The 26,658-nt window shown below is 44.8% G+C and overlaps 1 protein-coding gene across 6 annotated transcripts in view; it reads left to right on the forward strand.

Annotated features, from left to right (window-relative positions):
* Nucleotides 1-26,658, forward strand: part of MAMLD1 (mastermind like domain containing 1) — a 276,227-nt gene that overhangs the window by 193,277 nt on the left and 56,292 nt on the right. The window lies entirely within an intron of this gene.

Below are 26,658 nucleotides of genomic sequence, written 5' to 3' on the forward strand. Positions count from 1 at the left end.
CTCGGTCCCTCGGTCCCACGTCTCCCTTCTCAGGCAGGGGCTGCCCCTCTCCCCCGGTCCACAGGCGATCCCTCCTCCCGGTCCCTCCTCCGCCGCCTTCCCCGGCCTGTTGCTGGGCCCGGGGGAGCGGCTGGGCCGAGGGCACCGCGGCTTTTGTTCGGGTTTGGCTGGCGGGGGGTTGTCACCAGGGTGACTCGGAGGGATCCCGGGGAGAACGGCCGTTTCTTGGAAGAAAACGGGCTTTGGTTTCCTTTCACACCGCTTCCCCCCCCCCCCCCCCCCCCCCCCCCCCCCCCCCCCCCCCCCCCGGAACAATAAATTAAAAGGCCGCTTTTGTTTTCCACGGTGCTCCCGGCAGGGCGGCGGGGGGGAGGCGGCGGAGGAGCCCGGGGCTGGGGAGCGGGGGCCCGGAGGCGCCGCGGAGCCGCTGCCCGACGCGACCGGCCGGGCAGTTTCCCCGGCGCAGCGTGCGGACGCGTGATCGCCTCGCCTCTTCCCGTCGGAAGCAGATGAGCCTTTCGGGCACCGGCCGCTCGTAGGGAGCCTCCTGGCACGGGCGCTGCACGGCGAGCCTGCCGCCTCCTCCTCCGGCACCGGGGGGGACCCCGCAGTCCCTCCCCCGACCCGCCAGCGGGGAGATTAACTGCGTCTGGCCCCTTCCCCCAGCCGGGGGCGGAGGCGCCGGGCTCCCCCCGCCGCCGCTCCGGCCGCCTCCCGCTGCCGTGCGGCCGCCCCGGCTTGGGAGGGAGGGAGGGAGGGAGGGGTGTGGGAGCGCCGGGAGGGGCGAAATGCTCCCCCTGTTATATAATGCGAGTGTTTCCCTGCTTAGCCCTGTAATCCCCGGGTAATGCCTAATGCCCGTGCCCCTGGGGGTTGGGGGCGGGGGGCAGAGGGGGGGCTGCCCCTCCCGGAGCTTCCCCCTCTGGACCGAGCTGATGGGGAAATAAAGCTGCTGATGTGCGAGGTGGACCATATGGTGCCTCCAGGAGACAGGGAGCCGGAACGGCCTTGAACCTGCCGGACCCAGCAGCTGTTTGCTGCCTCCCCCGCCCCGGGCAGCTGATCGGCTCTCTCCCCCCCCCCCCCCCCGGCTCGGCGGCAGGAGCACGGGCATCCCCCGGATAAACGGGGGCCTTGCGCCCCCCTCTGCGCCGGGAGCGGCTTTTTCCCGCCACCCCCAAAGCGGGCTACCCGCCGGAACGTATTTTTGGGTATCACCGTGCGAGAAGCTGCCTGCAAGCGGAGTGACAGCGGGGGTGGGAGGCACTAACAGCGCGGGGGGGGTGCGGGATGCTCGGGACACAAACACGCCCATCGGTGGGAGAAGCTCCCGGCTCGGGGGGCTGCTTGTCTGCGGCCGCGCTGCGAGTTAAAGGCAGGCAACACCAGCTTGAGTAAGTTACACGCTAGCACCTAAAAAAGCAGCGATCTAGTTCTGGCACTGACCATTTTCAGTTCTCTCTCCCTGCCATATGTCGGGGGGGGGGGGGGGGGAAAAAAGGCAATTTGGGAAAGATGCTCTCAGCTGAAGGGAGGAGGTGGGCTGAGGGAGCGAGATACGAGGAAATTCCATGTTAGGAAAGCATTAGCAAGGGGTGACTTCTAATGTTTTCCTGCCACTGACGTTGACAGTGACACACATGTGTGGGTTGAAATTGGAACGTCACTGAGTTTTTAAACTCAACCAGGAAATAGTCTGTTGCTCAGGGATAAAAACCAAATAGTATATATTGTAAGGCAGGTAACATGCAGTTAACAGCTCCTTTCGAGGGAGTGAAAAGCCGTTTAATGTTTAAAATTGAGCAGCTCCAATTTAATTTAGCTTTTTATTTTCAGAGGGGTTTTTTTTTTTAAGTTGAGGTTTTTCAGCCCTATTTTTAATCCTTTTAACTAATACTTCAGAATCAGAAAAGCAAATATTGACAAGGCTTCAATTTTAGTCCCGTGTAACTAAGTAGTTCGAACTTGCAAAGTCTCTTGGATTTTTTTTTAAAGCTAAGGTGGTTGTTAAAGGGTTTTGGGGGGGGATTAGTAATCATAGGAGGCAGTTACATTTTTTTATATTCTTTTGTATGGCTTCCTGTTACACAGGTAGGAGTGCTTTATAAATACAGTGTGTTTGGTTTGGGTTTTTTACTGGTCTTGTTACAAATGTTACGATGTGGTAGCACTCAGAGATTTAAAATGGGATTAGGGAGCTATTGTGCTAGATGCTTTCTGAACATACAGGAAGATTTACTGCAAGGGTTCATGATCCAAGGTGTCAAGCTGACACTCTTGTCCTGATTTAAATGGTCGCTAACCTGCCTGGATGCGACTGTAGGACAAGGATCGACCTAGGAACTGGCTTCATGAGAGAAACAAAAGTTAGGGAGGCAGAAGGTAGCACAAGGGCAAGGATAACAGTAAGTAAAATCCCTGAGTCGTCCTGTAGGTTAAGTACAGTGCATCTCACTGGTTCCCAGTCATTTAATCAATAAATGTTCTATGTTACTTGCTACTCTGATGAAAGTCGCCTTAAAATAATTTTTATGAGTATGTAGCCATGGGAAAGTGAAGTCAATCTTGCAGAAGCTGTGACAAATGGATTTATCCAAACTGGGGGATGGAGCAGTAGAAGGTTGTCTGAGCTCCTTAAATAGGGAAAAAGGCAGGAGCCCCAGGTTTTCATTGTTCCTTCGTGCTGGCTGTTCTCAAGCGTCAGCATTTTCCAACATTTAGGCGAAGGTGACTATAAGTTACGATTCATTAGTAATTGGTATGGTCTCCAAATAAAGATAGCTAAATCAGTTTAAATGATGCTGGCGCCTCTCCAAGGAACCCTCTTTATATCTGACACATTTGCCACTCACTTCTTTAAGGAACAATTAATATTGTACACTGCTATTTTTTCCTCTATGGGAAAAGCAGTAGTGTAACTCATTACGTAGGCTTTCTACCTGATGTTCCAGTTTGACTTGCTATGTTAAAGAAAAAAAAAAAGTATTTTGAACTGAAGGAAGCAGAAGACACACCAAGGTTTTGCGTTGAACTGTTTTATATCAATATTGATTTTTTAAGGGGGGTTTGTGTTATAAAGAGGGAGCTTTTATCCCCCTGAGCTCTTTGGCAATTATCTTCCTGCCATAAATGTTGATACGCACATAATGGATGTAACTAAAAAATCTCCTTATCCCAGCAGAAAAGGCTGACTGTTTGTTGGAGCAGAGAGAATGCTGAGAGTGTGAATAGACAAACCCATATGTCGCTGGTGAGAGAGATAAATGATGGACGAACAGGAGTTGGTTACTATGGATCAGCACAATAAACCAATTCCCATCATACACCTCTCTTAATAATATACCAGTTTCAATGCCATTGACGGGTAACCTAGGTAGCACCAGTCAACTGTAAGTTTTTCAACTGTTCTTTTATACATCTCAAAGAACAGTTGGGACTGTTCTAATTTTTTCAGATGTTGAGTGCTAAAATTATGCAGAACTTCCTTCCTTGCCAGTAATTTTGAAGGGGAACTTTAGAGCGTTGCTGTAAAATGCCAAATGTGCACGATACCGTTGTGTATTCATAGTAAGTTTTGTTTTGTGCACCCGTAAAAGGAGTGCACTCGAAAAGGCAATTGCTTAACAAATATATGAAGAAACTGTTTGGGTGTTCAGTACTACCCTCATTAGTGTTGTTTCGGATTGGACCGGATATTGGAAGATACTGGAGTATTGTTTTAAGTGAAAATAGCAAAAGAACAAGGCTGTTTTATTTAAAAAAAAATACCAACAAACTCAGCCCTGCAGAACAGGCAGTGATCAATAACATGGTTTTAACTTTCTGTAACCCATTTCAGGGCTGCCAACAGCTGAAAGGAAACTTTGCAAAACAGTCTGTGCTTGCATCATGGTCTCCTTCCCGTCTTCTTTATTATTACTGCTAGCGCTTTGCACAGAAAACTGAAGTCTTTGTCAGTTAAAGGTTTCACTTTATGTCCTTGTCTTCTGGGTTGTTTTTTTTTTCATTGCAGTTGCTATGGACTGGCCTGTTAGCTCTGTTCAAAATGAACATATAACTCAGGGTGACAGCGTAAGCAGGGCTTCTGGTTCTTGGGATATGACTCCATCGGTTTTGAAGTCACCAGTTGCGCTACCAGGGAGTGATGCAGTCAGAGAGGGATAACTAGCAAATGCAAACGAGCTATGAAGAGTCTTTATTTCTCTTGGGAAGCCTCCTCAGTGATAATAATTTTTTTTTTTTTTTTAAATTAAGGAAGAAAATATATTACTAAGTCATTACTTCCCTTCAAGAGGAAAACACTTGTTTTGTACAGCGCCTACTTGCAAAGTTGCAGTGGCCCTTTTTGGAGCTGTGTGCTTTGCCGTGCATCTCGGCTGAACCGAAGGGCGTTGGTTAGACCGGGCGGTAGGACGGTGCACCAGCCCTTCTCCTGGCAGGGCCCAGCCAAGCAGGCCTCTTTCATTTTATAGCAGATGGGACTCTGATCCTAGAATTAAGGGCTCACGGATCAGGTCCTTGAGTAGGGAAAAGGGGGATTGTTACGTGCCCCCCACCCTGCTCGCTCTCACCCGCTGGAGGAAGTGAAATGGAAACGAAGAGGTGGAGGATATTGTCTCCGCAGGCTGAATTGTAGCAGGATATTGTCTCCGTAGGCTGAATTGTAGCAGGCCCTCCGCTCCTGTGCGGAACAGTTGTGCCCAAAGGGTAGAGCAGGGGACAGAGCTGCGGGTTCCCTCCCTCCCACGCAGCCCGGCCAGCTGGACCGGCTGGGGGATGCAGGCCGGGCCCGGGGAGCGGGCAGCCGGAGGCTGTTTCTGTGGGGCCAGTGAAGTGCCCGGGGGGGACAGGCGTGGGAGATGCAGGGGGATGCGGGATTTCGTATGGCCCTTTACCCCGAGCGCTGCCTCATCGCTACAATGAGCCATTGATAAGCACTGACCTGATTAAAGGGCTGCTGCTCACGGGTGCTGGGGTGCGCCCCGGGCTTTGAGTGGGGGCTGCCGAGCTGACCAGAAGTGCTCTTGGCTGAGCTGAGGAGGGGGGAAACCGGAATCCATCCTTGTACCCTGTCCAAAGGGAAGTGTCGTATTCTGACTTGTTGAAATCCGCTCTGCTTTTCCGTGCGAGGGACTTGGCAGTTTTATCGATAAAGAAGTGTTACATAAGTACCCCATCAGGCATGTCCTAATTTGTTAATAATTGATGATCTGGGTAGTACAGAAATACCAGTGGTGTTAATGCACTCCCACACTGATCTGCAATCTCTGCGAGCCCTGTGTTTTGCTTTTACTTGAACTGCAATATAGGCCTTTTTGGTTTTCTTTTCTTTTTCTTTTGAATTTACCTGGTGATCCAGCCGCCGCTGCCTGTTGTGCTTTCCCATGCAGGCAGGGACAGCTGGGGGCTCAGCCTGTCGCAGACATGATATAGATTACCTCTGCAGGGGCGGGTGTTAACTACGTTATTGTTTCACCCCATGTCAGGCAATCTATTGAGCGGCGTCCGTGTTAGCTCAGGGGAAAGTCGGTTTTTTGCACCTTCCACCTTTGGAGGTAAGGCGTAAGTCAAGTGGGATGGACGCGGTGGTGGGTCTGCAGTTCCTGCGCCAGGGTTTGTCAGCGTGGGGAAGCCAGGGCGTTTTTTGCACAGCACAGAGCCAAGCACCCTTGAGTTTCTCCCCTCCTGATAACAGGCTGTATTTGCACGGATTTCAAAACTGGCTACCTTTGTCGTGCCACAGCTAGAGAGATCGGAAAAAAACATTTACTTCTGTTGACACGCACAAGAAAGAGATAGCTACTGGATATCATCAACATGATCTGGCTGCCTCTTTTGTCTTGCTTTGTTTTTCTTTTGCATTTCTGTGGAAGTTTCTTTTTCTCTAGAATTAAGTACCTCAGAACTTTGAGCAGGTTTGGGAGTTACACCTACTCGAGATGTACCTATTTATTGTTTTCAGAATAATACAGCGCGTTTACTCTGTTGCGGGCGATGAAGTCCATTACCTGCATTAAAAACAGAAGCAGCAAGGTAACTTTCTAGTTATGCTGTGAAATATAATGCCATTGTTCACTTTTATTAACGTCTCGAGGTTGATTATACGGTGGTTAGAAGCCTGTTCTGCTGTGCAAAAGGCTGTCTTTAATTTCAAGTGGTTGATCCTGATCAGGCAGTTAGAGCGGCTGCAGCAACAACTGCTTGCAGCTCTAAATCACATTTGTCGCAAGATCTGCTTGGTAGTATTGGCTGCTCGAAGACTTGCTCCGACTTCTCAGCGTTACCCTTTGGTTGGATTGCGGTGATGAGGGACTTGCCAATCTCGCCGGTTCTTTGTGCCTAATTCTGAAAGACTGGCAAGCTTTATGCTATGTTTTCTGAAGAGGGCCCAGCTTTACTAAGCTGCCTGTCTGTCAGGGATTAATTTAACCTCTAATTACTACATTTTCTTCACAGTTTGCTGCACATGAGCGTGTTATAACAAAAGCACAAAGAAGTATGTCATTTTATTTAGCCACTACTCTGAAATTAATTTAAGGGGTATAGAGTCAGATCTGACACACTTGGTGTTAAAATAATTGTGCTGGCATTAGAATTAAAGTACATAATCTTGTTGTTTCTAATGATACAACAGTACTAGCGTAAATAGTGTTGTTAACTCGTTAGTCATAGTCACAGTAATAGAAATGATATCTAGTTACAGAATAATACTCAAATAAGCATGGCAGCAAAAGTTTCCCCAAAATAATTCATGGTTTCCCCAAAATAATTCATGGTTTCCCCAAAATAATTCATGGTTTCTGCTTGATTCCCATCTACCATTTGGGTTTAGGATTACATGTCTAAGAGTAATTTGTTGTTTTTTCTAAGAAGGTCTTCCAAATTGCAATAAAGAGCCATTTACGATGGCATGGGTTTCTTCCAGCCCAGATAATGATTTTTGAATTTTTTTTTTATTTTTTAACAAGTGGCATCTTGGGCACAGTACAAAAGGCCATATGTCCTCTTCTGCCTGCTCACACTGACATCAGCGATGCAGCAGTTCACGTTGCCTTGAGAGGAGTGTGTAGTCTTGAAGGAAGGGAGGGAATCTGGTTCTGTTACGAAACATAGGATGACTTTCTTCTTTTCCAGTTCTATGTTCTGTAATATTTACAACAAAGGTTTGTTGGATTTTTGTTCCTTTGGGAAGGTTTGGGTTGGGAAATGCAGCCTATCTCCAGGTTAGATAAATGTAGTTAAAAAAACCTGTGAAACTTGCAGTAGCAATCTCTTCCTTCTGCCCCGTGTCCATCACCTCTGAGCAGGCTTGTTGAAATGACTTTGAAAATGCAAATTCTCACATAGGGTTGGATCTGCAAAATCATCGGTTACATACTGATGATTTATTTCTAGTGGAAACAGAAGATTGTTTGTGTACTTTTGTGTTGTGTGTTCGAGTTATAAAGCATGGGCCCAACTCCGTAATTCTTCAGTAAAAACTATAACTGCATTTGATAGGAAACCTCCCCCAAAGATTCCCCAAGGTCAGATAGGACACAGTTACGGAGTCAAATCTTGTAGTCCCTTTCTCAAGAGGAGAATTAATGTGGCATCGTTATCCAGGCTTGTGACAACAGTGACACCGGATTGCCAAAAAGACTAATGGAAGGAGATGGATGATTGATTCCCTTTACAGTAGTAGATCAGGTTATTTCTCTGAATTCGTTCTTCAGTTCTCTTAATTCCCAAACTGTAACCAGTTACTGTAATTATTTACTCTAATAACTAAATTGAACATAAATGAAGATGAACTGATGCAAGGGACGGGATGGATCAGTGAGCTGACAGCAAGGTCTGGAGACACGTTTGCAGATCAGTAGTTAGACGGGATGGCTGTTGGATAGCTGTGTGGAGCGAGCGGTGAGACCCTGCTCTAATTTTTCTGGATATGAGTTTTCATATAACAATTTAGAGATTTCCTAAGGTAGAAGCCAAGCCCAAATAAGGCCTATTCTGATTTAAAACCTGTCAGGATTTTTTTTTTTTCAAAGGGTCTGAATATCTGTAGCCCCACAAGCCTCCAGAGGTGGAGGCAATTTTTGGAATAAATAGTTCCCAGGTTCTTATTTGTCCATTGTAAAATAGGAATAATGGTGCTTTACCTTAACCTTCACACTAAGAATCCTTAACTAGTTATGTATTTTGTAAATAGGAAGTTACTTGTTACTAGCAGAGATCTTTAGGGACTTTTCATGTAGTTGGAAAATGTATTCAAAATAAAGGCAGGTACATCTTACTCTGAGACCCCCTCAGTGTGAATGAGAGTTTTATTTCTTTGCTTTGGCTATAATACCAATGCAGGTGGATTATCCCCCCCTGCCCCAACATCATATCATAGTATTTTCCTTTTTGCTGAAACTTCAGAATTTTATATAGGGGGGAAAGAAAATATTTAAAGACAAAAATGGCATCTACTCTCAGGCATGTATTTTAATGTTTCATTCTCAGTCACAGATGTTCCTGGGTTAAGTTTTGGGCAACGGTAAACAAATGTTTTACGAAGACACATGTCATACGTGGTTCCACTTGCACACGAGAAGCTTTTTCCCCATATATTAGTGTGCAACATTTAGCATGTAAACATTTTCATTAGTTTAAGAATAATTATGCAACACTCATTTCATGTGGTTATCAGAATAGATACTGAGTATAATTTCATTTTGCTTTGACTTGTTACTTTAAATCTTATTAGGATTGTCACAATTCCAAATCTATATATGGAAATAATTTCTGAATTCATCTTGTATTTCAGTAACCCAGTAGATCTTGCTGATGGTCAGGTACTTTTAAGGACTTCACTTTTCATGTTCCTGTATTTTTTTAATTAACTGTGTTAACTTAAATAAAATCACACAAACTGAAAAAAAAACCCCAAAACCAAGTATATACAATCTTGCAGTCAGAAATACAGGCAAAAGGTTTTGATCTCTGACTGCCAAACGGTGACTCATTAAAAAGGAATTTTTGTTCCTCCCTTTTCAAAGGGTTACTCACTACCAAGCAGTAAATATCTAGTTTTGATGCTACTGCATTGAAATGCCTGACATTGTTGGTGTATTAAGTCCAAACTCTGTAAGATTATTTGATCACAGGCTCCATGAAGTTTGGGGTGGTTGTTTTTCTTGATTAAAAATCCCTGTTGGGGGATTTTCTTCAAGCTTTACCATCTCAGTTGGAGTACAGTCTAAAATGAAATATGTTTGGATTTCAATAACAGAGGACCCTTTCCATACTTTAAGCAGTGGGTCACTCAAATTATTTTTAAACACACAGGACCATGCAAGCACTAATTTCTTTCTAATTTTGCATTGGGTAACAATAAACAAGGACATTGGAATTTGTCTAAATCAAAAAAATTCTCTTTGTCTTCCACATCAAGGGTTGTGTGCTAAGCGTTTTCTAATACTGCATTGCATAAAGCTGCAAATAAATTGTACTGAAGAGACACAGACAAAATCCAACCAAAGGCATGCCCTTTTTCTTGATTTCCATATTAATCTTGACTCTTTGAGCCATCTCCTTTGTCTTTCTGTTCTTACCTATTCTACATGTTCAATGGAAGGGCACAAAGGCAAATGTGAATCCTCCATCTCATCTCCTCTTCTTATTTATGAATTGGTTGGTTTGAACTTTACACAGTGTTGGAAGGAGGTTTGCTTGGTTGCAGCAACACTTGTGTTTGACTTGAAGCATAAGGAGAGTGCGTTCAGGCTTTTCAGTCTTTATGAGAAGTGGATCTTGGTCCCCGATCCCAGGAGGTAGATCAGCCTTAATTTCAAGTGAAAGTCCTGCATCTTCAAATAACTTCCCGTGTCAGTTAAAGTTCAATATTCTTGAATTCCAGAGATACAGATGAGTCAAATCTAAAGTTTAGGGCAAGTGCGAAGGATGTAAGAGAAAATGTAGATGTTTCTTCTGATGCTGCTCTACCCTCCCCTTCAGGGCTTCTACAGTCTGTCAGCTCTAACAGAGTGATGTGATTACTTCGTAGTGTTAAGCTAAAAGAATAAATCTAAGTGCCTTAGGAATGGGGAACCAATCCAACAATCAAAACCAAACAAGTTAATAAATATGAAGCATTTCTGCACAGTGCTGCTGCAGAAATGCTACTTCAGAAATGCTTGGGGGCAGCCATGACTATTGGACCAGTCAATTAGTGTAAGTATGTTCACTCCACACGCCACCATTAATTGGATGCTGGGGAGTGCGCTGTGTGTTTTGAAGGAGAAGAGTGTGTCTTCTGTTGGTTATAAATTATGAAAATCTTGAATGTGGCAGGCTGAACTGTTTATTGCTCACCCCCTTGCTTCCCAGGCACTCTGTCGTACCTGGAAAAAGCTTGACTTGGGCAGTCTTAATTGCCCGTTCTTTAAAATCGTTCTGGCTCTACACATCTACAAATTCTTTTTTTCCCCTTGTCAGCTCTTCTCTCCCCTTACCCCTGCCCACAAAAATCTAGCCAGAAATAGAGCGTTCGAGTGACTGTCCACAGAGATGGTTTGAAATCCAGATTGGCCACTGGGACCCTGATGCCTACATGCCAGGGTACGTACAGTCCGGAGTCATTTGTAAGGACAGCGTGCATCGAAATATTGTCAGCTACAGCAGCAGTTTCAAGTGCTGTTGTGCAAGAAAACCCCTACTACTCACCTGCATGGAACTGATTTGGGATGTTGGTACTTGGCAGATAAGGCACATATTAATTACCAGAAGTCTTATGTCAGCCTGTAGCTTTAATTTTATTCTCTCTAAGAACAGCACGAATGGCGAACTAGTAGGTAAATGACTGATTCTGGGCGCCCACGAGCCCTCCCTTTGGAGCACTGTATTGGTAGCTACATGTCTACTATTTCAGGATTTAAAATGGTAGCCCAATGTGCAGCCTTCGGCTAGTCCAGTGACCGTCCCTTTGTTGGTGTTCCCACCTGGAACAGAAACAGGGACAGGCCTTCATACAAGGACTGCAGAAAATGTACGATTGAGTGCTCTGCCGTCTGCTGCTCAAAACATAGTGAAGCAAACTTAAACGTCTCGTAGCGCTTAGGGCTTGATTAACTTAAATTACCCTTCTGTTGTACATGTTTGTGATGCCGAGGGGATTAGTTGGCATATATTTTCAAGAAATACATGTTCATTATTAAGAAAGGTTAAGCAATAACATCCAGTGGTCATTTCCTTTTGGAGCATAGCTCTGTGTCTGTAGTGTAATTTGTTTGTTTATGCGTACTGCTGGATCCCGGTGAGGAGGTGCACCAGCACCGCGGGCACGAGCTGGCCCGGCTGCGTGCGCTGGTGCTGCCCGAGCCACCGATGGAGAGCCAGAGACCTCGGGGCGTAGAGGTGAAGAGGTCCAAAGTATGAGGAGGCAATGGTAGGGGAGAGAGAGCAGGGACGGGCTGGGACCGAAGGGAGGGCAAAGCCAAGGAGGCAGAGGGAATGCTGAGGAAGCTGGGCAGGTGCCTGGGGGGAGGATGGAGGCACAGCAGGTCCAGGCCCACCTCGGGAGGGCTGGGATTCCTCATGTGCCTGGTTTGCCAGGTCCAGCATCTCCTATTGCTTCCACTCAAGCAGTAAGAGTTTCCTGTGTGCCAACTCGTTCTGCGCTCCTTCAACGCTGACTTACAGACAGTGCTTTGCTTCATCTCTGTTGTCTTTTTTAAGTTTGTGACTCTTTTTTTTTTTTTTTCTTTTTCCCTGTACTCTTGCTTTCATACCTTTGTTGTGACTGCTGTGCTAGAGAAATTGGACTCTCTTAGCAGTGAAGAGATGCTCCAGGGAGCTAACCCTGTGTCGCCTCTTCAGAGGCAGGCAGAGCTGCTGCAGAGAGCAGGCACCATGCCGGGGCCGCACACCTTTGATTGCCCTGTGATCACGGGTGTGGGTTGGTTTGCTTTATTTTGTTAAGGATTTTTCTTTGGGCAAGTGCAGTGCTTGGGCAGCCCAGCTACTGAGCAGCTGACCGAAGGACGCAACTGCTATGCAGCGTGCGGCTGCGGTACGTGCCGGTTGGCTCTGAGCTGGTGCTAACGCTGGGGGAAAAGTCAAGGTATGTCTGTGCTGCTGTCCTTGTTGTGTAAATTCACTGGGTCAGGCAGAAACAATGAAGACCGTTTTCACCTGGCTAACCTGCTGGTTACTACCAGCAAGACAGCTATGGTTGCATAAGCTTAAGTTTGAGGTGCAAAAGTTGTTTAAGAAGACATTAAGTAAATAATCTGGCACTTGACCCACACGGAACAGCAAAAGTGCCCGGAGCAGCATCTCTAGCCTTGCCCGGGCCAGCCTTGCGGGCACGTCTGCATGAGATCAGTGCGCCTTGCTATGCCTGGAAAGCTGCTTCAGAAGATCAGCTGAGCTGCTAATGAACCATCTTCCCAAATCTCCTTCAACAGAAATTTGGGGTCTTAAGGTGGCCTTGGATGCTGTCAACGTAAGGCGGTAATGTTCTCTTTTACAGCTGGCTCTGAAGCGTTGTAGCTTCTCCGAAGTCAGGAGACGTAATTCAGTGTTTATAAAGGCAGGCGGGAAAGTAAGAGATTCTTTGGCACTCTCCGAGAGCTTTTTCACGCGTAGAAAGAATGAGTCACTCGACCTTTCATTATTGAATAGGAGCTGATTTACAAGCGTGCATGCTCCGAGATGAATGTTGGTGGACAAACTCCTATAGTTTCCTCCATGACCGTGCTGTAAATGGGCTTCAGCCAGTTTGATGTAATACATTCTGTGGCACCGCGCTGTCTTTTGAAATGGGAGCATCATCCTTCTTATGATCTTCTGAAGGCTAGAAGGCTGATTAACATGGGACTTCTTGATTAGCCTTAATTCAGCTCTACTACTCCAGGAAAGCATAGTTCCTGAAGTGCACAAAGAGAGACTCTTCAAACACGGATCCAAATCAGCATACTAGAGATCCTGTTGGTAGGTGTGGTGACTATGATTAATATTTACTTGATACCTTTCATCTTCCAAGTACTTTGCACAGAACAAACATTTCATCTTCACAAAAGATGCATGAGTTAGGTGAAATAAGTTTTACTGTCTCTGCTTTATTAATAAAGGCAGGGAAACTGAAGCAAAGAGATTAAAGTAGTTTGCTCATGGTTATAAAGAAGACCGGCACTGAAGCTGTGTAATTTCTGGTTTCTACTTCTGTGTCCAGACTAACGTCTCTTCTTTGTAAGAAGAAGCAGCAGGACAAACTTTTGAGTAAAAACATCATAAGAATTTAGTGAGGCAACTCAGCAGATGTTGCAGCTGCCCCTGTGGCATGTAGACATGGGTGCCCTGCTCAGTGATGCCCTGTTCTGCTCCCTTGGCACTGCAGTCTCTCTTCCACCCTTCTGGAGGCACTTCCACAGATTGCTGCTTGAGTTGCAAAGCATTCGTGGACCTTTTCTTAGACTGGTATAATGGCTCGGTTCAGTCACTGGTCCGGCTGCACCACTGGAGGCATAAGTACGTGTTGAGATTTCTGGAGTAAAAGAGTTTCTGCTGGAGTGAATATGATGAGGCACATACACGATTTTATCCAACTCAGTGCTTCTTGAGATGTTCCTTTGGAGATGCACTAGAAAGTGCTTAAATTATATTGTTTAATATTAAGCATGCAAGTGGTCTGATTAATATGGAAACATTTTTTTGTTTCCCTTTGGCTTGGATAGGGCTACTCATAGAGCTCGATTTAGGTATATGCTCAAGTGCATTGGTGAATCAGAGCCATAGTTAACAGCAGAGGCTGTGTCACCCTGAACTGCAGACTGGCAGAGACGTCGTGGAGGGCCAAAAGGTAGGGTTTGGTTTAAAGAGCTTCCTATCAAGATGAGTCAGTGGACAAAGCTTAACATCTGAGAAAGTTCTTATCTGAGAAGGCATCTAACCTTCTGAAAGAGAAACCTCCTTTGTAGATGAGTACGAGTTGTGTGCACCCTCTATCAGATTGTACGGCCGGTTGGCTGTAATGGAAATCCTCACTGGGGAGGCTGCACCGGCCGAGCCGGGAGCCTCCATCCCTGTGTGCAGGGAAGAGCAATTGCGCTTTAGTTCCTCCAGTCCCACCTTGACGAAGGAGGAGAAGATGCCTTTGCCTGAGACTGGAATCTGCTCGGAGATAGCAGCTGTAGAAGCCAGTTCATTGAGTCTAGATTTGACTATAAATTCAGTCTCCTGTTTCACGTGGAGTAACGATTTTTACACTGCGGTGAGGAATCGCTTGGTGAGAGAAGGGAGATGGGAGAGCAGAGCAATGCAGCCCTGCTCTCCTTGTAAGGCCGTGGTTCAAAATGTTTAATTAGTTGTTTCGAAACGGTGGCTCCTCTCCTTTGAGGAAGGAATGATGTATCAGCAAAAGCTGACAAAATTGATGTAGCAAATCAATTCTATGGTAATCCGTTTATTTAAACTTTGGTACTTAATTTTATAAGCTCTTCTCAAGTGTTCCTGTGCTCCTGTTCATTAGCCGGTATTCTTTTATGCTATTGCTTGGAGGTTTGTGCTGCAGATAGCAAAATGGCCAGGACATGCCACTCGAAACTGCCTCCAAATGTAATTCAAGCAGGTCTGCAATAGCAGTGCTAAAAGAAGAGCTATTTAGTGGCATTATTAATGGGCAAAGAGTTCAGGCAGGATTATGAAAAAGTAAATTTTTATTAAGAGTGGAGGAGCTAGAAGAATGGACTGATTGCCCTGAGTCCTCTGGGCCCTCGAGCAATCAATTTCCCTTTCTAGTATTCAGTTACTTGCTAATTGTATTGATTTTTATCAAATATGTGTACAAATCAATTTTATATTTTAGTGCTGTTAAAAGCTTCCTTCCTTCCTTGCAGGCAGCGCTGCTCTGATCATTCTCATTGTCTTCCTTTACTTTAATGCTTTTATCTTAATGCATATTTTTGTTAGGACACGCGTGTTTTTCTTTAGGACATTTAACCGGCTAGGGATTTTACCTAGATGCTCAGGGTTGGAACAAATAGGCGTCACTCGGACAAAACCTCTGTGAACACAGTGGAACTGTCTGCTTGAGTAAAAATTGCAGGAAAGGGATGTGTTGTGTCGTAAAATGGGTGGGTGCAAGTGACCATATAGTGTGACCCCCTGAAGAGCAGGAAGCACGGCTAGCGCAGGAGATGAATTGTGTTGCGGAAAGATTGTAACTAGAAACAAAGAAGGGGATAAATGCTGAACATGACGCACTTTGATTGAATAAACATGAAAATGAAGTCAGGGCAAGAAAAATTAAACTCCTGAAACAACGCGAGCTGTTTTATCGGTACGGACTCCATCATTTCTGAAAACCGAGTCGCTCAGGCACTCCAAGTGAAGTGGATGCTGGAGACATCTCTAAGCAAAGCGAATGTATTGAGCTCTGAACAAAATAAAACAACATTCTCCATTTGTGTTTGTTTATGCCCATGGCGGTTTAAATTGTTCCTGTCAAAGGTACCTATTTTCTGAGATAGCACACGCTCGCGCTCTCTTTTTAATGTAAGCTACACAGTTTGGAGTTGGGGAGAATCGCTCTGGCTGTGTGTGTAAGCCCGAAAAATTGAGTCTTATAATTGAAATGTTTGGGGTATGTACAGCGCTGCCGGAGACGGTGGGAGAGGCTTTGAACTTTTAATGGTGTGAGCAGCAGTCATGAGAAGAAGGAGGGTTAGAGCTCTGCTTTGCCACTTGCCTCTGACTTAATATTACACTGCGGAGTTTGTGATGCTGTGTTTTCTGCTCTTATTGCCGAGGCACTTAAAAAAAACTAAACCCACCTCTTACCCTTTTCTTCGAGAGGGAAGAGTTGCATTACCACGCGTCCAAGTATATACACATATCCAGTAGAAATACACTTTTCATTAAAAAAATCTAATACAGTGGTAGAAGCATAAAGCATTTTCTATTTTACATTGATCACTTTAGTCTTTTTGGTTTTGTTCTCCTCCCTGGTTCTGCTGATGTTTCCTCATTACGGAGCGATGCCCGCTGCCAAAGCCAGCAGAAACCACAGGTTTCTCAGCCTCTCTTGTCTGCCAGTACCTGCTCCCACGGCGGTGGTGCTGTGGGAGGAGAAGTGCATGCCCAAGCCCTCCTGCCAGTTCAAACGGCACGTCCAGACCAGGGTGGTGGCTCACCAGGAGCCCCCAGACCACAGCTCGGTACGAAGCAGGCGTCTTTTCTGCCCCGTAACGCGGTTTTGCTGTGCTCCCTAGCTGCCACGGTGGCTTTTCTTGCTACGGGGTGCTTGATATTTTCAGATCCAGTGTAGGCACCTCAACCGTAATCATCAGTATAATGTTTTAGAAGGCGGTTAGGAGAAACCAGTCTTATTCTCCTTTGATCTCAGTGCACAGCGAGATTCCTCGCTGCATTCCCAGCTGGAGCGACGGAGGGTGACACGTATCCTGCTTGTGTGAGTAGCTGCCCGCCCCTGGAAGCTGGCAGGCTGCGGCACCCACGGGCCAGGGCTCGGTGGGAGCAGAGCCTCTGCCAGCGCTGCCTCTGGCTCCGCGTCATCCTGCAAAACCGCGAGCGCGTTTTTGGTCGTTAGGTTTATACAGCACCTCTTGTACGAGAAATCACAAACTGGATAAGCTGTACGAGGGGTCATTATAACACAGGGAAGATAAATGTACCGGTTCTGCTGGAGGCTGTCCTCAGGCTGTTTGTTATGTGTCTCTAACACTGTCACTACATCACACACTTCCTCGATCTCCGTATTACCCTACAAGCCTGTCTAATGGGATCCTCTGTTGCTGATTCCGGCTTACCCTGACCTACTTCTTTCTTGTGTCCCAGCAAGCTGTCAGGAGCGATCAGAGCACTGGGAGCTGAAATAAACACTCACTGAGGGGAAAAGAGAGGCTGTCTCTAGTGAATTTAATTAGCTTTGTTTAACTGGCTTGTTTGCTTTGTAAATCACATCATTTTTAGTCAAATTTAAGGGATAAAAAAATCTGTAATTAAAATGAAATGATGCACGACCTTATTAAAAGTCAAGGGTTTTAGAAGTTCAGTACAAAAAGTCATTTAGTTTCTAGCACATTTGTGGCGCTCTGAATATTTTGGGGGAAGAAGGATGAATTTGAGATGCTTTTTGGTTTCGGGGTCTTTCTTCAGACAGGAGGGAGATTGTTATTGAGTCACTATCTTTACCTTTCCTTGAACTGAAAAAAAAAAAAAACCCACTGTTTTTTTAAATTAAGACTTGAGTCTTTTCATTAATATTGCAAGCTTGTTGGATAAAATATTTGAATTCAAATATAGATTCTTACTGTTTCTTGCTGTCCTGTGGCCTAAGCACCAGTATATTATCCATAGTTTGAATCCCTGCTGTTGTGTGAGGCCATGGTTTAAATCATGGCTTCCCTTTGCACTTCTGTTGCATTTCTGAGCGTTAGAGCAGAAGTCATTGTAATTTTGGCTCTGCCAGACAAATGAAGCACTGACTCGGCAAGTCATTACTGGGTTGAATTTGAAAGTGCTTATAATGTTTTTATCAGACAGTATGTTATGTCTTTCAGGTGCTTTACTGTATTTCAGTGTGGCACATATTTCTTTTAACAATTGATGTTCTTGCTCTTGTCAGCATAGGGTCTAATCCTCTTGCTGTTGAAAATGATAAAAGCCCTATGAATTCCTAATATGTCTTATCAAAATATGGCTAAAATATAAAACGTCTGACTCCAACTTCTGATTCTTCTTCAGCAGAAATCTGTTTTTTCCTTGCACCATGCATACATATTGATAGAACCTCCTGAGTACGCGGCTTATAGAAATACACCCGTCCGTGCGCTGAGCTGCAGCACGAGCGGAAAAGGATTAAAGGGCCACTGAGAAAGAAATGGGTATGGATGAACTTGCAGTGTGCAAAAAGGTAAAATCCAGGATAAAATGAGCACCCAAGAGTATGAGAGGAATTCCAAACCTGTTTCACAAAGCTGCAGTACTTCTTCCAGTCCTTTGAAAAAAAGATGTAAGATTGGCCAACCTGTAGTACCGCACTGAGAATTACGCGTGGTTATAATTTCATTGAGGAATATAATGAGCAGCCTGATTGCTCGATGTAACTCCCTAACTAACGGATGGCTGCGAGTTTTCAGAGAAGGAAAAGAGAAATGTTCTTTCCTCAGCAGGAGTTTTGGAGGTCGCTTGGCTCCGCTGGAGCACATAGGGCAGAAGCTCTCGGCCGTGCCAGGGTGGAAATAGTCTTCCCAAAAGAAACGCATCGGGAGACTTCAATGGTTTGACAAAATTGAATCTAAACAAGAATAACCAGGTGAGGGGGATAAACCGGCACTAAGCTGTTGAAGTCAAGTGACCTACGTTTGCTGAGTTACCGCAGCGGGCAGTGAGGCAAGTAAAGCCAAGACATCCCGGCTGAGGCATACACGTATCTTCAATGACTCCACTGAATGGAGACCAGAAAAATCAAAGTATTCTGACTTTCAGAAACTTTGCTCACATTCTGCTGCTTTGCCGGAGCCTGGCTCTCCCTTGTGGATTGAGGTCTTAAGTATTTTTGGCATCTGTAGCTGTGATGTGTAGAGTGGGAGGAACACAAGTACTTCTCCTGGGTCATCACTCCAGAGAAAGTGGGTGAGGTGGATATCGCAGAGCTTTCATCATAGGCATGGAAGCAGACGTGTTTTATAATCTGATCCTGTGTCAGTAGCAAGCAAAAAATTGTGGTCTTAATAACCCTAGCAGGAGGGTGAGCGGCGGAGCAGGGAGATAACGGGGTGGGGAGGTGAACCCAAATGCTCCGTCGGACCCGGGAGCTGCGGAGTGCAGCTCGCTGCAGCTGAGAACCGGGTGTGAGGGCAAGGAGGCACTTCGGAGCTCTGGCAGAGTGGGAATTTAGTGTGTTTAGCAACAAACATCTCTGCGATACCACCATAGTCCTCGTTCATCTCCTGGGCTGCTGGGGGAGGGGAGCGGGAGAGCGGCTCTGTGCTCGGAGGGCACGTTTGCTCTTGGTGTAAATCAGGAGCAGGGAAAGGGATCTGTCCCGGCCCCTCCCTCTGCGTTCGGAAAAGTGCCTGGCGTGTTTTGGGCACCGCTATAATCTGAATAATAAACACTTAATTCCAAGCTCCTCATATTTGGCTGAGGTTGTTCTGTTAAATGATGCTTTGCTTAGAGGACACAGAAAGGGGCAAATGTTCAGTGAGACTTGAGTCGTTTAACTTAAATCAACCTCCTCCTACCCACTATTGACATATCAAGAGAACCAATGAGGCATGTTTAATTACACATGCACCGAGTTTACAATTAGTCTGCAGACAGTGATTTTTATTTTTTTGCTTTCTTCTGACGCAGCAAGGAAAGGTTTGATCCTGCAAGAGCTTATTAGCTGTAATACGAGCAGGGCTGAGGGGTTTTTTTTTCCATTTTAAATGTAAGTGGAATGTTTTTATCTTCTAGGTCAAATGATTTAATCTGATGCTCTCATGTTACATGGTTTAGCAATCCTTCTGCTCCCCTTCTGCTTGTAATAAGTGACAAAAGTACGGCTTCTTGCTTGATAAATGGGTTAACAGTATTCACAAGGCAGGTAATAGAAATCCATATTAATAGGTGGAAATTGGCTTTTGATGCCAGGCAGGAGAGTCTAATGAAAGTATTATTGTTTTAGCTTCCAGCTCCTTTGGAAGCTGAAAGCTAAATGCCTGTATTACATTCTTATTACCTATTTATCACACCATATAGCTGAGTGGATGTTTATTAAATTACATTCATGTTTAATGCCTGTTTGTATACTTTTCACTGAACGTGTTCTCAAAGGAAATTTTCTGGAAGTGTTTTAGAAATGCACAACTATTTTCCCATTCTCTTTTTATAGAGTAAAACCATTGTTGCCAACTGTCAATATACAATTGGCTTGGAAGTTAAATTGTTTCCTGCTAAGCTGTAAGAACCAGCTAAACCTACTCTATTTAATTTAGGAAATAAATATTTAAAAATCTGAAAAACACACGGTGTTCTTGGGTAGTGTTGATTCTATTCTAGTCTTTGAAAATACCCAAGATCCCAAGAGTTGGGCTTACCTAGTTTCAGCTTTAATTTAGCATTAAATTGCTTCATCGGGGATTTCATATATGACCTTCTGTATGTTTGTGATTCTTTTGAGAATATTTAAAATAGTACTGAATACCATCAAAGATAAGAAATTAGGAGCCTGTTTATTAATATACTTACTAACGGCACTTCTCCAGTTTTGCATTCTTGTTTTCTTCTTTAGCAGCACTTTAAATTAATTCTATCTAGATTAAAAGAAAAAAAGAAAAGAAAACAAACAAAAAACCCCCCACCAAACCCTAAAACCCAGCACAGCTCAAATATTCCCATGTAGCTTTGACCTGGAGAGTGCTAGCATCTCAAAGGCTTTCTGCAGGTTCTGGGAGGCAAAAAAAGGAAAGGTGGGCTTGCGTTTTATTCCACCTGTATTAGCCACAGCTCGTCCCCTTCATCGGAGCACTGTGACCACGCGGCACAGTGGGAGTGATGCGGCTCCGGTCACAGCATGAGTCAGGTGAGGACCGTGGCTGGTGGCCAAGGGCTCCTGGTTGCGTCTCTGCCTCGTCCACGGAGTCACACCACTTCCTTTCCTGACCCAGCATCCTGCCGTGACGCCTGTCCTGCACTTACAAACCAGACAAGAGGGATGCCCGGCTTTTCTGGAAGCGCCTTACTGGTCCTGGGCTGCAGACGCCCAGGCTGGAAATCTGTGCTGGTTTATTTAAGCAATCCCAAACAGGTTTGACTCCCACTCTCACTCCAAGAAATAACTGTATCATGTAGAAATCTGAAATGTGCATTCTTCCACTTCACCAAGTTATTAGCACGTGCCTCAGAAACACCTGGGGCTTGGTGCAGGTGAGCCTCTTCTACTTGCAGAGACTGACCACGGATGAAAGCAGCCTGAGTGCCGGTGAAATGCAGGGGCTCCTGCCTGTGAAACCCCTGGACTCAGATGAGAAAGAACAAGGGGTTTTAATCAAAGGCTTTGATAGCTCTTGTCTGCTTGAAGTTTAAGTTCAGCGGAATATTGTATTGATCCATCAGTACAATCTGTTAAATACTGCGATTTGAACCATGCTTACTTGCTTATATTAAGAATAAATGACAAATCAGAGCTGCTACATGCATTTCAGCTCTCTGCTGTGCAGATGATAATGCAAACGCTCTCACTTCTGTAATGAGCAAGTTAATCACTTGATCACTTTTACTAAAATTTTGCTGCCACTGCCCTTTAAAGAGCTAATCTTTGTCATTAGTGGGTCCTAAAATGCACAGTGAACATACTTTCAAGTTAGAGACTGAAAAAAAGAATCTGTATAAAAGAATGTCATGTTATGCTCCACTTAGTACTGATCTACATTATTAATTTAACAGAACAATTCAAAACACAGTTGTAATCATGCTACCAATTTTTTTTAAAGGGTGGGGAAAGAAACGATAAATCAATCTCTTGGAGTATGTGGAGCATATGAGAAAGTAGTATTTAGAACAAATTTTAGCAGGCTTATTGGGTTTTGAAATTCAAGCTATCTTGCACCAGCAAATGTTACTAACATTTTAAGAGCTATTGCAAGTGTTCCTTAGATTTTATATATATGAAAAAAAATATATATATATACACACTAAGAAAAGTTAATATATATGTGTGTGTATGTATATATATATAGAGAGAGAAACTCCATATCTATTAAGCATTTTAGATGTCATGGGAATAAGGTCTTTAAACTGTTATTCTTTCAGTTTTAATAATCTTAAGTTCCCTTCCAGTACTTCCACCTCAGCTTTACCTTTGTGTTCACTCAGTTTGATAAAGACCCTATGGACTACTTAGTTTCATTTCTGCTTGTGGCTGGTCTCTCATAGTTTTCATTCTTTTGGCTTCTCGGATCTTGATCAATGCTTCAGTGTGTTTGCTGCAAGCACTGCAGGGAACGAGCGTTCTCTTTTCTGTACCCAGTAAAACACATCGCAGCACTTTACTGGTTCCTTGTTTTGTAACACCTTTAAAATAGAGGTCTGTTTGAGTCAAAATGCATACAGCCCATTCTTATATCATACTGCTAGGAACGTTGCATTAGATCCTTTTTCGTGTAGTGTAACAGTACAACAGAATTGATAGCATTGGAAGTCATCTGAAAGACATCCATAATAACGCTAGTATTTTCTGACCTGCCTCAATTTCTTTTCTTATTCCAGGCATTTGTAATTGACTGTGTTAATTTTTTTGTTTAATGAAGTTCTTTAAGATGAGACTCTGCCAATTGGTGTTTGGGCGAATCTATTTTCTAAAGTTACTATCTTACTCTCCGACAGTTTGTGCATATTTGAGTTATGTGAGTTTGGATTCTGTCCTTGGAAGTCAACACGAAGCGCTTAGCATGAGGCGGAAATCTTGTAGATCCTATGTGTAACGTGAAAGCAGTTTGTAGGACTGCCAAAACCAGCAAAACCACTTACAAGTTTCATACGCGTGGATAGGGAATGCGCAAGAAAATGTATTTTGAGCCCCGTAGTGTTTGTTAAGTCATGCTGACACACAACCGAAGGCCCGAGGAAAAGTTTGGGAACGGCAGATCCTGACGGCATGGAGAGCGAGGGAGAAACTTGTCCGTGGAGCATTTCTGTTGAGATAGTTTGTCGGCTGTTTATTGATCGCGCAGGTCATTGGTGAAAGGTCAACAGCTCTGCTGTGTCGGCAGATAAAGATAGAGGAATGGCATGTTGAGGTCACATTGGAAAGGAATTCAGTCACGCTAAAGAAAGAACATTTTCAACCTTTATTTACTCAGAAAGGGTTGTGAGGTATTGAGCTTGCACGTTTACAACCCTTCAGTGTAAGATTAAGAAGCCTTATTCGCAGCTTTCCCTAGGAGTTTTCTCCTTCGCTTTACAGTGGTTTTAGAGTTGAAAAATTTTTAGCTTAGCACTGTACTTCCCTCAGCCTGCTTTTGTTTCTCGCAGAGCATTAGAAGAATATTTCAGAATATTAACAGAAATGCTGTTCATTTTTTCTGGACTACCAAATTTTCAAGCGATTATCCTCTGATTCATTTAAATATCCCCCCCCTTTTTTTCCTCAGAGTGCCTATAGAGGGCTGAGTGCTGTTTATGCACTTTATTGTATTTTGCTTTTACCCTGTTTGAAGGTAACTGTTGCAGGGCAGAGCTGAGATTTAACACATCTGAAAGGTAAACTGTTAATGCTCAGGACAGAATTTAAACCAGGAGGACTCAGGTCTTGCCTGAACAAGGCAGTTACACTGACTATCATTGTGTACGCTGTGATTTAGACAGGCTGGGTAAACCCACTCCTTTTCATTTGATTTACCTCCATTGGGAACTGATTTAAATGAAAGCTAACAGGCCATTACTATACTTTAGAAAAAGTGTTCTTACACAAGCAGCTTAAGTTCATGCTTTTAACTAATCTGATGCAGATTTGCTGTGCAGATAAGGTGTAAGTAGATGGCTAGCTGTCTTCTGGAGTTGGGAGCCAAACCACTTCCCAATAAGCGTGATATTTTCTCCAATGCAAAGTCCTGGTCCAGACCTTCCCTGTCACTAAATTCCACTTAATCCCTGGAAGTGGTGCACAGGGCACGAGGATGACCTGGTGGAGAGACACCTCTGGCAATCCCTTGGTGAAGTGGGTGGCAACGAACACGTTTGTTTCCTTTGTCGGGTTTGGCATAAAGGCAATATGAGAATAAGATTTGCCTTTATAGAAGATGTGAGAAAAGGTTTGTATGTCGGAGACAGGGTTGCTTTGACTGATGATTTTAATATTGCCACTTATTCTGGGCTTCTAAACTCCAAAATTACATTTTAAAAAATTCCGTGTCTCTTTCTCCAGTGACTCAAAGCCCCTGAGTTTATGATCAGGGTAGATTTTTTAATATTTTAATATTAAAACTAATAAATCCTACCTGTTAGATCTTGCAAGACTGCTCAGGTAGTTTGCTTCCCCCCTGCCAGCCTTGATGCAAAGCACTGTGCAAGGATAAACACTTCTGCTTTCATGCACTTCCACGAAAACGCTCAAAACTGCTCTAGAGAGGATACTAAGGAGCACGTCCAAGCACCGGCCACGTCCCCGCGAGCATCTCTGTGCACCCTCTGCATCAGCACTGCCAGCCGGGGCTTCTGCTTGCTCAACTTTAGAGGTTGATATTGTCAAGTACCGTCAGTTACCTCCTGTACCTCACGGGGAACACAGTAAAAAATAAATGTTGCAATCGCCTTATCTCTGCTCTTCCCCAGCAGCCCATGTGTGTGGGTGGAAGATGATCATATTCTCCCAAGCTCTGCCCGTGGAGCAGGGTCCACCGGCCGAGGCGGCTGATGCACCCTGCAGTGACGTGGTCGTACCAGGGCAGAGGAACAGAGAAGCTGCTTCCAGCTGTTGGTGTAAGACAGCTGTGGTGGGGGCTGCTGGGTTTTGGGTGAAATTCTGATAATATGGGGAAGCAAGCTTTTCAGAGGCTAAGGGTGACGTGATGCAGAGCACAGGATTTATTTAGCGTTATTGATGTGTGGCAATACCATGATTGGTCTTCTGAATACTGGAGGAGAGGGGTAAGAGGTATGTATTATGTTAGATCAACAGTACTGTGATAAAAAAAGACCAAAGTAAAAATGACTAAACTGAATTTTAGTTTAATTTATTAAGAAGAAAGGAGTCTAGAGGATGCAAGGAATACACTGCTACATGCCTGTAGCTGCTGAATCACATCCTGCTCCGTCCATAAGTTGACATGTTTACATCTAAATGCTGTTGAGTCACCTTTGCAATATGAGCTGGTGATTTACATTCTTACATCAGAAAAGTATCTCTGTTTAATAGTTCCAAAAAAAAAAACCCATTAAAAAACCCACTTTTGCACAGGGCCACCCCAGAAGAAGAATCTCTGGAAGGGGTTAAGATTTCCATTGGCAAGAGGCAGGGAAAACTTTGCGAGGACCCTGCCCCACAGAGCCGCTCGGAGAAGGTGCGGGGATCGCACGTACCCAGCTGGCAGCCCTGGCCAGAAACACGTCCAGGGGCCGGCGCTGGAGGTGCAGGAGCTGCAGCTCCCTCCCTTCTCATTGCCTCCTCCCGAATCCCAAAGCAGAGCCGGGGGAGCAGACTCCTACAACTACCACCTGAGTAACTTGCCAGCACCGTGCCCGAAACACCGTGCCCATGTTTTCTGGTGTGCGTGCCCTCCTCTTGCAGAGAATCAGGCCTTTGTCTGAACAACTCCTTTCTCCTTTTCTTTCTGAAGTTTTCAGTTGGTGACTAGGAAGGCGGAGGGGGGCGGAGGGGCAGCCTGCGAGGATGAAGCAGCTGATGAAAAGAAAGCTGCTGAATAGGCAAATTGTTTTATCTGGATGGGTTTTGTGTTGTTTGACTCTGTGTTGCATGGGAAGGTACAGTAGAAACAGTGTTCTGGCTCACGCGCTCCTGCTCCAGCCAGGAGATTGCTGTTTCTCCCGCTGCTTCTGATGCTCAAAAGCTCTGAGCGTGTGTTATCTTTTTCCTCCTCCTCCTGAAGAAATCCGTTTGCTGCTGATGGCATTTCTATTTAGTGACGGCCGTGTTTACACGCTCTAAAAAATGTGAGCTACTCTGAAGGATTCTGCAGCTTTGTGCACCCCCGCAAAGTGGTATTTCCTATGGCAGTTGACTCCAAAAAGGTCCTGTGTTTCCAACCTCGTTTGCTTAACAGTCTGGAAAAAAATCTGGGAAGTTGAGGATAAATCATCTGCGTGAGCTTTAGAAAGAAATTTGAAAGCCCAAGCTTGGAGTGGGGATCCCGACTTGCTCAGGCATTGGCTGAATCTTCCCCTGCTTCTCCCTTCCTTCAGATAAACTTTGGGAATAGCTGAGGCTCTGGTCGGCTGGTGGTCACTTTGGTAGCCCGTGTAATCCCAGGCTCCGACATCAGATGTGTTGATAGACTTTGGAACGGAGAGGCGATGGCCTCCGTGTTATTAAAGGTCATCAGGCATCTGGTACGAGCTGAAGGGATTTTGTGCTGCAAAGGCAAAAGAGCAAAAAGGACGTATACATTTTTAAAAGAACAAAAAAAAATTACGATAAATTTAGTGCCTTAGTGCCTCAGCTTCAACACTGCAAGGAAGGACAGGAAGGTTGGGGGGGGGTGTCCAGCCAAAAAAACCCTGATTAAATAAGTCCTATTGATTCAGAGCCTTTGAAAAGAGAATTCCTCATCTGATGCGACTGGGTTTTTTCCCATCCGGAACTGTGTCAGTGAGACACTGAAATCCTCATCAGCGGTGGGGGAGAGGAATGGAGCTGCTGGCTTCTTATGTGCTGAAATAATAATTTAAGAATAAGTGGGGCTTTAGGGCTGCCAGAAGTTTTCTGGCTTTCCATCTGAGAATAAAGTGCTAAGGCATCCCCCTGCTCAAAGGTAGAAAAGCAGTGAGCAGGACTCGCCGCAAACACAATGGCTCTATCTTGCTCTGTTATGCCACAAAGGAGTGGCTTGCTTAATCTCCGAAATTAATAGAGCAGAGAGGAAACGGCCCTTAAAGAGATGTGTGTCTGCTTCCTTCCTGTGCCTAGCACGGGGAGCCTGGGGCTGTGAGGTAATGTCATTTCAC

The sequence above is a fragment of the Balearica regulorum genome, chromosome 11, assembly GCF_011004875.1.
Source record: "Balearica regulorum gibbericeps isolate bBalReg1 chromosome 11, bBalReg1.pri, whole genome shotgun sequence".
Classification (NCBI taxonomy): domain Eukaryota; kingdom Metazoa; phylum Chordata; class Aves; order Gruiformes; family Gruidae; genus Balearica; species Balearica regulorum.